General features: G+C 36.8%; 2 long non-coding RNA genes across 2 annotated transcripts; one reads left to right on the top strand and one right to left on the bottom strand.

Moving 5' to 3' along the window:
• Positions 1–14,437: 14,437 nt before the first annotated feature.
• On the top strand, positions 14,438–15,244 carry LOC121739922. Its single transcript, XR_006037506.1, has 3 exons — positions 14,438–14,580; positions 14,667–14,819; positions 14,902–15,244. It is a non-coding gene; the product is annotated as an uncharacterized LOC121739922 (long non-coding RNA).
• Positions 15,245–15,305: 61 nt separating this feature from the next.
• Positions 15,306–15,973, bottom strand: LOC121739923. The gene is made up of 2 exons (XR_006037507.1): positions 15,671–15,973; positions 15,306–15,568 (listed from the first exon to the last, which is right to left on the bottom strand). It is a non-coding gene; the product is annotated as an uncharacterized LOC121739923 (long non-coding RNA).
• Positions 15,974–16,697: the final 724 nt, after the last annotated feature.

Below are 16,697 nucleotides of genomic sequence, written 5' to 3'. Positions count from 1 at the left end.
GAACCTCTTGACGAAGGAGAAACATATAAATATTTAGGTTACCATCAGTCTCAACCAATTCTATCTAAAGATACTAAATGTAAATTAAAACAAAACTTTCAACATCGGCTTAACACAATACTGAAATCTAAGTTATACTCTAGAAATATGATAAAAGCCATAAACACATTTGCTATCCCAATATTGACCTATTCTTTTGGCATAATTAACTGGAACAAAACAGAACTCATAGGAATACAAAGAAAAATTAATACAACGATGACCAAGTACCGTAAACACCATCCAAGATCATGCATACAGAGACTGACGTTGCCAAGAAAAGATGGTGGAAGAGGCATCATTGATATTGTAAACCTACATAACAGACAGATCTTAAATTTAAAGCAGTATTTCTTAACTAGATCAGAACTTTCTACAATACATAAAGCAATAGTTACAAATGATAATAATTTTACACCTCTCAATTTACAGGATTTACATAGCAACAAACATAAAATAACTGATGATAAAACCAAACTTTCCGAATGGGCTAAAAAAGCTCTCCATGGTAGACATCTGCACGACCTTTGCCAAACCAATGTGGACAAGGAAGCATCGACCACTTGGCTGAGTCGTGGAGATCTCTTCCCGGAGACTGAAGGATTTATAATTGCAATACAAGACCAAACAATAGAAACAAGGAACTACCAACGATACATTACTAAGACCCTTACGACAGACAGTTGCAGAAAATGCCATAGTTGCCCGGAAACCATCCAACACATTACAGGAGCTTGCAGAACAATCGTACAGACTGACTATAAACACCGACATGACCAAGTTGCAAGTATAATGCATCAGAGCCTCGCCCAACAACGAAATTTTATTGCTGACCTAGAACCATATTACAAATATAAGCCTCAAACTATACTAGATAATACCGCCACCAAAGTCTATTTTGACCGAACTATACTTACTGACAGAACTATACATTACAACAGACCAGATATTACAGTAGTAGATAAAATAAACAAAACTGCATATCTTATCGACATAGCCATACCTAACACTCATTACTTACAAAGTACAATAGCTAAAAAATTCACAAAATATATTGAACTTAAAGACGAAATAGCCCGCCTCTGGAACCTGCAAAAGGTAACAATAGTACCAATAGTATTATCTACTACAGGTATTATCCCTATTCAGCTATTTAAGTCTCTTGATACCCTTCAACTACCCCATAATTTAGTCTATTTAATGCAAAAAGCTGTAATATTAAACACTTGTCGTATAGTAAGAAAGTTTTTACAAACAGATGATGAGCTAACAACATTACATACTCCACAAACACAACCAAATTCACACATTCATACATCACACATAATATCACAACCTGATCATACAGCACATCACCCTTCGCCTGACACACCTTCGTCCATTCATACTAACAATTTAAATATTTAATTTTTAAGTACTTACCTGGTATGTACTTGGCTTCGGCCCGTACATACTAGTTTGCCGGTGAGAACCGAGAGATTTAGAATTAAAACATAATAATAATAATAATAATAATAATAATAATAAACAATGAAAGAATTTTTCAAATCGGACCAGTAGTTCCTGAAATAAGCGCGTTCAAATAAGCCCTTTCAAATAATTTCCCCAATTTTTTCCACATTTTCCTCTATTTCTTTGCTCTCATTAGTTTTAGCGTGATAAAATATAGCCTATAGCCTTTCTCGATGAATGGGCTATCTAACACTGAAAAAATTTTTCAAATCGGACCAGTACTTCCTGAGATTAGCGCGTTCAAATAAGCCATTTCAAAGAATTTCTCCCGTTTTTTCCATACTTTCCTCTATTTCGTCTCTCCTATTAGTCTTAGCGCAATAAAATATAGCTTATAGCCTTCCTCAATAAATAGGCTATCTAACACTGAAAGAATTTTTCAAATCGGATCAGTAGTTCTTGAGATTAGCGCGTTCAAATAAGCCCTTTCAAATAATTTCCTCCCGTTTTTTCCACACTTTCCTCTATTTCTTCGCTCCAATTAGTATTAGTGTGATAAAATATAACCTATAGCCTTCCTCGATAAATGGGCTATCTAACTCTGAAAGAATTTTTCAAATCGGACCAGTAGTTCCTGAGATTAGTGCGTTCAAACAAACAAACTAACAAACTCTTGCGCTTTATAATATTAAGTATAGATTTGTCAAAAACTTTTACTACAGTTAGCTTAACTATCGATTGAAAAACAACATTTTGTAAGTTTTAACCAATAGGTAGTTTAACTAACAGTTTTTAACTATTAGTAACCTTAGCTAGCGATCAAACAACGGGCCCTAAGACTAATAGGAGCTAAGAAGTAGAGGAAAATATAGAAAAAACGGGGGAAATTATTTGAAAGAGCTTTTTTGAACGCGCTAATCTCAGGAACTACTGGTCTGATTTGAAAAATTCTTTCAGTATTAGATAGCCCATTTATTGAGGAAGCCTATTCCGCTAAGACTAATAGGAGCGAAGAAATAGAGGAAAGTGTGGAAAAAAAGGGAGAAATTATTTGAACGCCGTTATCTCAGGAGTCAGGAAGGATCAGTAGATCCGATTTGAAAAATTCTTTCAGTGTTGGATAATCTACTTATTGAGATAGGCTATAGGCTATATTTTATCACGCTAAGACTAATAGGAGGTAAGAAATAGAGGAAAGTGTGGAATAAACGGGTGAAATTATTTGAAAGGGCTTATTTGAACGTAGGTACTTTAGCAATTTTTATGTTAATTGACACACATGAAGAATAGACCACGTGAAATGGCATAGGTTTCTTTTTTGCGGCAAAACGTGCGGTTTCCGTGACAATCCTAAATTACGCGGACGAAGCCGCACGGAACATCTAGTCTCTCATTAAAATGTAAATAAGGCACTGATCATAATATGTATTATATCATGAGCTGCTGCACTATCCCACACGTTGACACCTCGCACGTTTCAACGTGTGGGATGTACTGCGGACCCTCGTCAGTTTGAGACGCGAGCTAAATTAACTTTTAAATTTTAATTATTAGAACACGAGCCGCGATGCGATAAGTTGCGGCCGTCGAGATTAGCGTATAAAAGTTGCCGGCGCCTGTCGTCGGGCGCGGGCAGGAGGAGGCGACCGGCCCCCACGGCGCGCGATGATCTGCGTCTGCCTCTCGCACTTTTCAGGTGGAACCGAAAACTAGTGCTCTGATGTTCTAGCCGCCGCGTCGGGGGTGTCGGGGCCCAGAACGGGATAATATGACGTCGGTCGGTCCGGAGCCGGCGACCCTTCCGCCCCATAACCCGCCGACGGCTGCCTGCGGCTGAGGGCCGCCGCCCGCCCCCACCCTCAACAGTAACTCGCACTGCACCCGCACCTGGCCGACGGCACCGAGTGCTCGGCTCGGACGCCCGCCGATTTCAATTAGCCGTCCAGCCAATTAAGTGGTGCGGGCCGGGGCGGGCGGCGGTGGGCGGGGCCGGGGCGGTCGGCGGGGGCGGCTCGCGCGGGCCGCGGCACTCGCCAGTCGCCACATACGTAGTATTCCTTAGTAGTCTGTGGTCGCCACCGGACACCGGTCGCCACTACCACTCCGAGCCACTTGCAGCCTGCAGGTGAGTCGCTTCTCTCCGTCGCTCGGACGATTTTAAGTAATTAATACCTAATTTTATAAATAACTAGCTGTCCCGGTGAACTTCGTGTCACTTTTAAACCTTCCCTGGACTTCTACGAATATTTTAAGACTAAAATTAGCCCAATCCATTCAGCCGTTTTCAAGTTTTAGCGTTACTAACACAATTTAAAATCCATTTTTAGGGTTCCGTAGCCAAATGGCAAAAAACGGAACCCTTATAGATTCGTCATGTCTGTCTGTCTGTCTGTCTGTCTGTCCGTCCGTATGTCGCTGCCTCTTTTCTCCGAAACTATAAGAGCTATATATACTAATGAAGCTTGGTAAGTGGATGTAGTCTGTGAACCGCGTTAAGATTTTGATACAAAAATGGAAAAATTAAAAAAAAATTAGGGTCCCCATAGGTACAACTGAAACAAAAAAAAAATTTCATCTAACCTATGCGTGTGGGGTATCTATGGATAGGTCTTCAAAAATCATATTGAGGTTTCTTATATAATTTTTTTCTAACCTAGAATAGTTTGCGAGAGAGACTCTTCCAAAGTGGTAAAATGTGTGTCCCCCCCCTCTAACTTCTAAAGTAGGGCCTTGATAATTGTAAAAAAAATATATGATATACATTACTATATAAACTACCAACGAAAATTGGTTTGAACGAGATCTAGCTAGTAGTTTTTTTTATACGTCATAAATAGTAAACCTTAATTTAACTTTCAGTATCTGGATGACCGAGCTTTGCTCGGTATAGCAAACACTCATTGACTTCGTGTTACTTAATAACGCCATCTGCTGGTCGTTAAAACAATTAGTTGCTTACAAAATAGTATTATTATTCGCCAATAGATGTCAGGAAGAGTCATATTTTTCAGTTTATCGATTATCGATAAAACACGAATAAAAAGACATTTTCATACTAAATTTCATGAAAAAAAAAAAAAAAAAATATATATATATATATATATATATATATATATATATATATATATATATATATATATATATATATATATATATATATATATATATATACTAGCTGTTGCCCGCGACTTCGTCCGCGTGGACTTCAGTTTATAGCGCGCGGTGTCAATAAAATTGGTGTCAAAAGCTTTTTCGAAACCCTTAAATCAAAATACCCAAAAAAGCTGTGTAGTATATATTTTACGTGGGAGAGCCATGCTTCGGCACGAAGGGGCCGGCTCGACCGGATAAATACCACGTTCTCACAGAAAACCGGCGTGAAACAGCGCTTGCGCTGTGTTTCGCCGAGTGAGTGAGTTTACCGGAGGCCCTATCCCCTAACCCCTACCCTATTCCCTTCCCTACCCTCAACTATTCCCTTCCCTACCCTCCCTTATTAACCTATTCCCTCTTAAAAGGCCGGCAACGCACTTGCAGCTCTTCTGATGCTGCGATTGTCCATGGGCGACGGAAGTTGCTTTCCATCAGGTGACCCGTTTGCTCGTTTGCCCCTTATTTCATAAAAAAAAAGTATAATATGATTTTTTTAAATTAAACTCTTTTATACCAAGCTTATTTAGCGTTACACAACTTAGCTGCATAATGCATTACAAACTTTAGCTTTGCCCAATAGCCATAATCTATTTAGTATTTATTATTGGTAGACTGTTGTTTCTGATATAATATGTGATGGTACGTGACTTACTTAATAACATGTATAACAATCAAAAGAATCGAAATATTAACTGAACATGGTACCACCTCTTATAGAAATACATATGAGCAAGCGATAGCGCGATCTAGGCGACTCTTGGCGCCATCTGTTCCAGTTTTTGGAACTAACTTAATTTGAACAAATTTACGCATAAACACCCCCTTACAACCCCTTTTTCCAGTAAGAAGTAGCCTATGTCCTTTCTCAGGCTTTAGACTATCTGTGTACAAAATTTCATTACAATGGGTTCAGTAGTTTTGGCGCTGTTGTTTTTTAATTTGATATCTAAGTTGGTAGAAGAGTTATTAGTTAGTAACGTGTATAACAACTGAAAGAATCAAAAAATTATACTTAACATGGTACCACCTCTTATAGAAATACGCATGAGCAAGCAATAGCGCGATCTAGGGGTCTCTTGGCGCCATCTATTTTGAGTTTTTGGAACTAACTTAATTTGACCAAATTTACGCATTTTCATCCCCTTACAACCCCTTTTTCCAGTTAAAAAGTAGCCTATGTCCTTTCTCAGGCTTTAGACTATCTGTGTACAAAATTTCATTACAATGGGTTCAGTAGTTTTGGCGCTGTTGTTTTTTAATTTGATATCTAAGTTGGTAGAAGAGTTATTAGTTAGTAACGTGTATAACAACTGAAAGAATCAAAAAATTATACTTAACATGGTACCACCTCTTATAGAAATACGCATGAGCAAGCAATAGCGCGATCTAGGGGTCTCTTGGCGCCATCTATTTTGAGTTCTTGGAACTAACTTAATTTGACCAAATTTACGCATTTTCATCCCCTTACAACCCCTTTTTCCAGTTAAAAAGTAGCCTATGTCCTTTCTCAGGCTTTCGACTATCTGTGTACAAAATTTCATTACAATCGGTTTAGTAGTTTTGGCGTGAAAGCGAGACAGACAGACAGACAGAGATACTTTCGCATTTATAATATTATATATAATATATATATATATATATATATATATATATATATATATATATATATATATATATATATATATATATATATATATATATATATAAATGCGTAACTGCTGGAACTTGGCCGCGCACTCCGTGCGCATATATACAGGGTGTAACAAAAATAAGTGATAATACTTTAGGGTGTGTACGTGTTCCCTGTAGAGATTTCACTGTGAAAGTAGCAGCGATGAAAGACCAAATTTTTTTTTTCACTTTTGTATGGGCAAGGGCCTGAGCGTCACGAGTTTCCCCATACAAAAGTGAAAAAATTTTTTGGTCATTCAGCGTTGCTATTTTCACAGAGAACTCTCTACAGGGAACACGTACACACCCTAAATTATTATCACTTGTTTTTGTTACACCCTGTATATATATATATATATATATACGGAGTGCGCGGCCAAGTTCCAGCAGGCCGCGCGCATGCCGTGCACTATTTACATGAACCGTTTCGACGCACTTTTGGCCCCCCTGTAGCTCAGTGTCTATTGCGAGTGCAAAGATATAATTAAACCTACGTAATTATATACTAGTACTAAGGCAGTATACCAAATTTTATAGAAATAGCTTCAGTAGATCCTGAAATATCTCCATGTGAAAATAGCTAATTTTGGCACTCACTCACTGACCGGTAATCAAAACCACTTCCAATTGTCCTAGCGTTATGAAATTTGGCACACAGGTCGTGTGTTATATGTATATTATCAAAAAATTGATAAATTTAAGAAATCGGTCAAGCGTGAGTCGGTTCACCAACAAACCTAAGGGCCACTTTCGATTGTCCTAGCGTTATGAAATTTGGCACGCAGGTCATGTGTTATAAGTAGATTAAAAAAATTGAGAAATTTGAGAAATCGGTCAAGCGTGAGTCGGTTCATCTACGAACTTTAGATACCACTTCCAATTTTCCTAACATAATGAAATTTGACACTTAAGTCGTGTTATAATATGTAGATTAATAAAAAAATTAAGAAGAAACCAGTCAAGCGCGTATCGGCTCCTCTACGAACTATAGGTAAAAATTCTTATATGCCAGTGATACAATGAGAATACGATGAGGGTGTGAGGATTGGTTTAAAATATTGTCATTATGTATAATGCATACTGTATAGGCTGTAGCTTATTAATCCTTCGATCGCGGATTCTTGGAAATCTATTGTTTACGCGGTCGAATTCGACTGCTTGGGAGTTGATATAGGTTACCTAAATAAATACTGTTTACTTGAAAATTTCGCTTCTATAGGTAGTTTAACAAATACAACTAGCACCATATTATATGGAAGGTATAGGTTGTTTAAGTCGAGTGTGGCACAAAAAGATAAAAATAGGTATAATTTCTTGAGAAAAAGTATTGAAATCCCACGAAAAACATACCTGTTAAAATGGGGCCAAGTTCCTATGGGCAAATAGATTTTTGCTACGCACAAAAGGAACTGATGACCCGTTGCAGAAGGCAGAAAAATCTATGAAATCCATAGTCAATTGCGGGCAATAGCTCGTTATAATCTATAACATAGATTAACAAAAATTAAAACCGACTTCCAAGGTAAAAACAAAAGTAATATTCTTAAAAATAATCTAAAAAGAATCAAATAAGTAATTCTTATTCCTTATTAAAGTGCCGTCTTCAGACTTCGCCTAAACCTCGCCCAAACCCATAACTATAATAAGGAATAAGAATTATTTGATTATTTTTAGATTATTTTTAAGAATATTACTTACTTTTGTTTTTAACTTGGAAGTCGGTTTTAATTTTTGTTAAAAAATAATAATTTTACCCTTTTTAGTTACCTATGAGACTACAAGGCTATATTACTTATAGCTTGATGTCTTAGAGTTGTACATATTATTACTAGCGGTCGCCCGCGGCTCCGCCCGCGTGGATGTCGGTTACGGCTGCAAAAAGCCTAACCAGGAAAGACTCGGTCAGCAAAATGATTCCCAGGTCGATTCACAGACTCCAACACTGACATCGACGACGCGGACGCAGTCATTATCCGAAGAGATGCATAAAGTGCACAGTGCACACTGCACAGATTGTCTTCCTCCAACACGCGCACCCCCGCTTGGTGACGCTCACTATCGTTATATTTTTAATTTCGCTATAATTTCAAAACTAAACGTCCAATTTTAATCATTCAAGGACCAAATGTTATCTACATAAACTGTACTTAGTGATGAAATAATTTATTTTCATAAAGATTAATAGCACAAGTAAAATAAACGCGTTTAAATGTAGTCCAAAAAAATTCAAGATTTTTAAATAAAAAAATGGTTATTGTGCCTCACTCGACATAGATAAGTATAGTGTGTCGCGGACTTTTTTTGTAGATATTTATAATATCTACAATTACTTAGAACATTTTATGGTTCTATCTTTTACTTATAGTTTTCGCAGCGTACGCAAGATAAGTAACTTTTCTGGTTGATTTTACACCTGGCGACCGAAAAACCCAAATATCTTAGGATACCCAATTTTTTCCAAAATAAAATTTAGCCTATGTTCAGCAGAAATAATGTAGAATTCATTGGCTTTTGCTTGGAGTAGTTTAAATAAAGCCAAAATCCTCGAACTTGTATCTATGAGGATTCAAATGTTCTGTTGGGTACCTTCGGAACCAGGGTACATCCTGGTGCAAAATCTTACTTTTTGTAAGTTTAGTATATGCCTGAAACACTTCAGAAAAAATCAAAATCACCATATGTTTCCATATAAATTTTGAGGAGTTCCGTCGATAACTCATGGATCCCATCAGCAGGTCACCACTTTTATGAACATGGTATCAAATTCGAGTCAAACCCTATACAACACAAAAAGAATTTTGTAAATCGGACCACAAACGGCTGAGTAATCGTTGAACCTACATAAAAAAAAATACATACAGCCGAACGTATTACCTCCTCCTTTTTGGAAGTCGTTCAAAAAACAAATCCATACTAGGCAAGAAGATATAGAAAGTTGATGGTGCTGCATCACCTGGTAATCAATAGGATACCCAATTACTCCTCACCAATTACTTAGAAAGACTTAGAGCAATGGTTTCGTGTTTGGGCTCATTTTAATTGCGATAACCAGTAAGAAGTAGATAAAGTATAAACAGTAAATATTTACATGCTGCTGCTGCAGCATCACGATTCTATAGGAACCGAGCTTCGTATGAACCCAAAGTGGAGGTTTCATGTTTTGGCTCATATTAACGGCCTCATCGAAAAGGACATTGATAGATGGTACCTAATCATGAAAATATGATTCTGTTGATAGGAATTATTCTGCACTATAACCAACACAAGCTTAAAAAGTATGAAATAAAATTAAATTAAGAAATTTAAAAAAACCCCTGCCAAAACAACTGTAAAAAGTAATGAAATAATATTTACTGCCCTTAAGTTCAAATAATTCCTAACTTGTGTAAAGTAATATTTTAGTCCATAATTGTTGTCAAGGTGTGTCGGGGGACCGCTACATATCTGTTTGATTTCGCATAACAAGTTTAAGGACTTTCACTTTACACTTAGGAATTATTTAAACTTTTTTTTAAGAGCCTATGCTGTCCAACTGCTGGTCAAAGGCCTCCCCCAAAGTCTTCCAGTTCTGTCGATCCAACGCAGCCGTAGGCCAACCTGTAGCCCTACTACGAAACCGTTTTGAGACTCAAACAATCGGACGAGAAAGCCGCGTCCTGCTCTAACAACGTCATTTCACGTTTGTTAGAGTAGGACGCAACATTCTCAAAAGCATTTCGTGGTACGGGCCCTGGCTCGTAGTTGTCAAGCTCATCGCGCCACCTTTTTCGAGGCCGGCCACATTTAAACTTAAAGTCAGTAAAATATAATTTATTTTTTTATTACTTTTTAAAGTTGTTTGGCGGGTTTTTTTTAATTTCTTAATTTATAAATTGCTAATTTTAAAGAACGTAATTTTTAAACCCTAAAAAATTTTAGTGCCGCCCGCGACACCAAGATCAAAACGTGTAATAATATGACCCGTTTAAAAGAAAGATTGAGGACCACTGCTCTTGGCTTTTACTGGAGAGGGTAGAGCAGAGGTGTAGAGGGTCCCGCAGCCCGCTCGATACAATTGGGCCGTAAACCGGTCAGTTGTCCGATGTCGCTAGCTCTGGCCGCCGAGATCCATCGAGAGCGCCATCGAAGCTCCCATAAAACGTTTAGTACGTAGTTAAGCGTAGCGGGGATGGTTCCCGGGGGCGGCCGAGCGCTTAAAGACGTACCTGCACAAAATTACAACGTACTTAAACGCAGATCTCTGTTCTGTAGTACAATGTACGGAATGACATCCCTAGAATCTGCCGTGGACAGGTCACAGGACCCCTAGTTTGTACGTGTGAACGACTCTTAACTGAGTTTAGCAGGCGTAGCATGGTCACCGTAGAAACGGTTTCTTTCAGTTTCAAAAGCTATACTGCACTTGTAGAGAAGGCGCTGGATGGAGTTGAATATGCAAAATAAGACAACCGTATTCTGTGATGGGGTTTAAGTTTCAACTCAGAGAAGCATGCAGATAATGAATGATTCTGAATTAATTTTAATATTTAAATAAAAATCAAAAAACCCGACTGCAATTAAGAAATTTAAAAAAACCCTCGCCAAAACAACTTTAAAAAGTAATGAAATAATATTTACTGCCTTTAAGGTTCAAATAATTCCTAACTTGTGTAAAGTAATATTTTAGTCCATAATTGCTGTCACGGTATGTCGGGGGACCGCCAACTGCCAAGTAAACTACAACCTACAACCGCCAAGTCGCTGGTTACCTATCTCGATTCAGATCGCTGTGAAAATATGATCCTAAAACTTGTTATGTGAAATCAAACATCTACATTAGCGGTCCCCCGACACACCTTGACAACAATTATGGACTAAAATATTACTTTACACAAGTTAGGAATTATTTGAACTTAAAGGCAGTAAATATTATTTCATTACTTTTTAAGAGGAGTCCACACCGCCCTTTTTTCCATACAAACGTTGTCCCCTGTTTCCTCCCTGGATAATGCTAGTAGAGTTATAATTTTTTTCCTGAATATCTACGGCCACTAATACGATGTCCCTATGTTTTCTTTTTTTCATAATTTAATTATTAAATAAGATATGAACGTTCTAAAACCCAAAAAAATGGCCAGATTTTCCGCTGTGTTCAAACGTCCAGAAAACAGATTTGGCTAGATTATACAAAAAAAGCAAAACATAGGAACACAGCTCAAGCCTTTTTTTAATCTTTAATGAAAAAAGTGCTTAAATCGGTTAAGTTTTGGAGAAGGAATCAGGGGACAACGAATCGTTGATTTTCTGGATTTTCTGCAGTTGTCTCTATCGCGTTCTGCGGTATAGGCTTGAGGTAAGGGAGACAGCTATAGATATTACACGTGCTTTTTTTTCATTTCTCTAACCCCTGGTGTATCCTCTTAAAGTTGTTTTGGCGGGGGTTTTTTTTAAATTTAATTTTTTTTTAAATTAAATTTAATTTTATTTCATACTTTTTAAACTTGTGTTGGTTATTGTGCAGAATAATTCCTATCAACAGAATCATATTCTCATGATTACCATCTAACAATGTCCTTTTCGATGAGGCAGTTAATATGAGCCCAAACATGAAACCTCCACTTTGGTTTCATACGAAGCTCGGTTCCTATAGAATCCAGGTGATGCTGCAGCAGCAGCAGCATGTAAATATTTACTATTTATACTTTATCTACTTCTTACTGGTTGTCGCAATTAAAATGAGCCCAAACACGAAACCTCTGCTCTAAGTTGGCGAGGAACTGGATATCCTATTGATTACCAGGTGATGCTGCAGCCACCAGGTCAACTTTCCATTATTATGTGTACACGTATATTGTATATTCACAAATGTCACGAGCTAGAATGATATATAAAACCCCTAAAACGACTACAACTTGCTAACGGCCTTTCATGAACCAGATAAACTCTGATTGTCCAGCACTGAGCAGGCTGATGATGATGAATTATAGCTAAGAACAGTCTCGATCATGTCAGCTTTCAAACAAAAAAAACTAGATCAAAATCGGTCCACCCGTTTGGATGCTACGATGCCACGGACAGATACACACACAGACAAACAGACAGACAGACAGACAGACACGTCAAACTTATAACACCCCTCTTTTTTGTCGGGGGTTAAAAAAAATGTTAACTAAAAAGAACGAAACAAGACATAATTCTGCCGGAGGCATCGAATCCATGTTTTAATTGATACGACTCTTGCTTACGAGTTTCATGCCAGGATAAAATATAGAAGGTTACATAGAAAAATGTAGAAGAAGAAAGTGGATTATAAAATGCAGTCGGAGGCTTGTCGCACCAAGTTCAACATATTTTATTTATAAATCATGAAATATTATGCCTCCGACTGCATTTTATAATCCACTTTCTTCTTCTACATTTTTCTATGTAACCTTCTATATTTTATCCTGGCATGAAACTCGTAAGCAAGAGTCGTATCAATTAAAACATGGATTCGATGCCTCCGGCAGAATTATGTCTTGTTTCGTTCTTTTTAGTTAACATTTTTTGCAGTCGGGTTTTTTCATTTTTAATTAATTAATTTTATTTTCGACTTTTTAGTTGTAGCCATCTAACCATTTCGACAATAAATCTAATACAAAATTGAAAAACTACCGTGCTGATATTTCTAAGTGTAGGTAGGTACAATACGTTATAATAGGTACATAGGTTTGGTACTGTTTCAATGTATGTTTCTAGTTTTAAGTACCAAATCATTGTTTTTTTAATACTTTGTCATTGAATTTTCATCTTGTTTCAGTAATGTCAGTTAATTTTTAATTACGTATTTATCCATACAGGCGGATTTTGGTTTTTTCTTATTTTATTACTAGCGGTTGACCGCGGCTCCGCCCGCGTGGATGTCGGTGAGCGCTGCAAAAAGCGTACCCAGGAAAGACTCGGTCAGCAAAATGATTCCCAGGTCAATTCACAGAGTAAAATAAACGCGTTTAAATGTAGACCAAAAAATTCAAGATTTTTAAATAAAAAAAATGGTTATTGTGCCTCACTCGACGTAGGTAGATACGTATAGTGTGTCGCGGACTTTTTTGTAGATATTTATAAGTTCTACAAATACTTCGAACATTTTATGGTTCTATCTTTTATAGTTTATGCAGCGTACGTAAAATAAGTAACTTTTCTGGTTGATTTTTTACACCTTGCGTCCGAAGAACCCAAATATCTTACGGAACCCTATTTTTTTCGAAAATAAAATTCAGCCTATGTTCAGCGAATTATAATATAGAATTCCAATGGTAAAAGAATTTTTCAAATCGGTCCAGTAATTTCGAAACCAAACAAACAAAAAATCAAATCTTTCCACTTTATAATATTAGTGTAGATTTATTGTTCCATTTAATATTAAAACTGCAAGTTATATACATATTTAGAATCAGTGTTTAAAATCTTTATTTTGATACACCATTCGATATGCTTGGTAGAATTTTAATTTTTTTTCCTCACAATATGGCGTCAAACATCTGCCATTTTGTTTGTTTTTAATGTCACCTATCTAAGAACACTTGGGTCATTAAGACAAATCTAACGATACCTCAATTGTGAAAATCCGTTTAGCGGTTCTGGAGATACATGGTAATAAAGAATATTACAAACATACAAGATACGCGCCAAACACATAACCCTCCTGGCAGTCGGATAATAAGAAAACCCCCGCCTTTTAAAAATGGACCGATGTCGGATATGGTTCTAGTAAGATTCAAAATCATAATCTGCATGCTTCTCTGGCCCCATCCCCACTTTTCCGCGAAACGTGAGTGTGGATCCGGTTCGCATATTTTTCGCACTTCGCGGCTGGTTCCCCGACCGCATCCCCACTCGCGCGCGAACCGTGCGCGACCGGCGACGCCGCCGCGGCGCCGCGAAATTCCTGCGAAGCATGAGTGAGAGATCCGATTCGCATATGTTTCGCACTTCGCGGCCCGTTCCCCGATTGTTGTCGGTTTTCTGTCCCGCGACAAAGAGATTTTTTTAAATCTTTATTTTAATAAGGGCTTTTGCCATACAAGACATGCCAGCATAATGAGGAGCTAAAAGCTCGAAGCAGATGGAGCCACCAGCGACTGGCCTTTGTTTACTACAAGTGTCAAATGAGTGGTTGCGATTTTCTATGTTCTCTTTGTGTTAACGATCTTAAAATATATTCTTTGTTTACTGTGACTGAGCTGAAAAGTGAGCTTCGTAAGAGAAATGCGTCAGTGGTAAGCAAAAACCCGATCTGAGCCAAAGGTAAACATAGTAATATTTTTAGGTTATATTTCTTATTTCACAATTTGTTTAAATATATTATCCTCATAAGGAGTTTTTATTTCAAGATTGGAGGCGTATGATCGGAACCAAAACTTTGACGATGGTTTGCAAAAGGACAATTCTCATAACTACCCACACCCTAATACATTCAGAGACATGAACGCCGATTAACCTGTTCCAAGCATCAGCAAGCAGGAAAAAATAGAATATCTGTAAAGGTATGTGTATATACATTATTAACATTTGTTTACTATCACAGATAAACGTGAAATATTTAGATATCATTCCATCTTTTTACAGATTGAACACGGAACCAACGGCTAACTTTTATACAAATCTAGACATCTTCTGACCGCCCCTTACTCATGGGACACTATTTATTTCGTAAGAAGAATATGCAAAGCTTGCAAAAGTGATGTATTTAGTAGACATTAAAGTATCTCAAGAAGGAGGTGTAGACGTGTAAAGGAATGCTATTGTGAATGCGCTGCAGGAAATGGTGCACTTGCTAAGTGCAAAAAATATGTCTGTGTCATGGTCATTCATGGCTTACATCCACTATCTTGAACCAGCAGTTTTTGAAAAATAATTGTATAAAAATTATTTAAATGTAATAAAACCAAACAATCATTGATATCAGCTTTTATTTATTTTTCATAATACATTCTCTAAAGTTACAACACATGAAACAAAAAAAAGTTTGACTTGCTATTGGTTAATCCTATAATCCTCTCAGTATGAACACATTTTAGTACTTGCTGCAACTGTGGTACTACAAGCTGCGGAATCCTTACAGTAACTTTTTATTAGCAAACATGTCTTGAATTTGCTTCAACACTTGGTCATAAGATAGCCTATTCCCATTATTTGTCAATCACATATAGATCTTGCATAATTATGCTAATAAACAGTAAGATAACAGAGGCTCTTTATGTATTTCTTAAAAATGTTTCTTATGGCTCAGCATCTGAAAATATATGTTATAACTTGTTATTGGTTTGTTTGTAAGAGGTATGTCTAGGAAATAATAAGTTTAGCTTAGGCTAGACATCATAATTTTACAACTTACCTGTGTATAATACTTCCTTCAAAATATTCTGTGAAATGAAGTGAACTTAAGCGTGCCATATTATTTCCTTGAAATTCTTTATTCACAAGGCATTTCCCCACTTTTTCTTCACTTTGGGTCTTTGGGAAATATATGAACTCCAGTTTTTAAAACTGAAAGCACAACATTGTGGCATTTTTACGAAAATTGGTAATTATTACTCTTGTTTACAAAAAATGTATTGGATTTGACAGCTCTAATGTCAAATTACGGTCAGTCGACGATGCGACGCCTATCGGGATAAAAAGGCAGTTTTGCTCCTCATTGTTTAGTGAACAGAATATATTTATTTTCTTTATAATATTACTAGCTGTTGCCCGCGACTTCTTCCGCGTTAACATAGTATAATAACAAATATGGATAGTTTTCTCCTTTTTGTTTTTGTGGTTCCTTATACAAAGGGTAAAAACGGAACCTATTTAAGCAAACGTCAATAAACTTTCATGTTTGTAACTCAAGAAATGACGGACTTTCATTGAAACTTTCTACCCCAATTTCACCCCCTTGGGGGTAGAATTACCAAAACACTTAAATACGTATTCATTCATTTTTAATCAGTAGCACAAAAATAAAGTTTCATGTTTCTAACTTAAGAAATGACGGACTTTCATTCAAACTTTCAACTTCAATTTCACCCCCTTGGGGGTAGAATTTCTGAAAACGCTTAAATACCTATCCATTCATTTTTAATCACTAGTCCAAAAATAAACTTTCATGTTTCTTACTTAAGAAATGACGGACTTTCATTTAAACTTTCAACCCCTATTTCACCCCCTTGAGAGTAAAATTTTCAGAAACGCTTAAACACGTATCCAATCATTTTTAATCAGTAACCCAAACATAAAATTTCATGTTTCTAACTCAAGAAATAACGGAGTTTCATTCAAACTTTCAACCCCAATTTCACCCCCTTGGGGGTAGAATTTCCAAAAACGTTTAAATACGTATCAATTCATTTTTAATCAGTAACCCAAAAATAAAGTTTCAT

The sequence above is a fragment of the Aricia agestis genome, chromosome 2 (assembly GCF_905147365.1).
Source record: "Aricia agestis chromosome 2, ilAriAges1.1, whole genome shotgun sequence".
In the NCBI taxonomy this organism is placed as follows: domain Eukaryota; kingdom Metazoa; phylum Arthropoda; class Insecta; order Lepidoptera; family Lycaenidae; genus Aricia; species Aricia agestis.
Note: the sequence above shows the minus strand (reverse complement) of the source record. Positions and strands in the feature narration are given on the sequence as shown.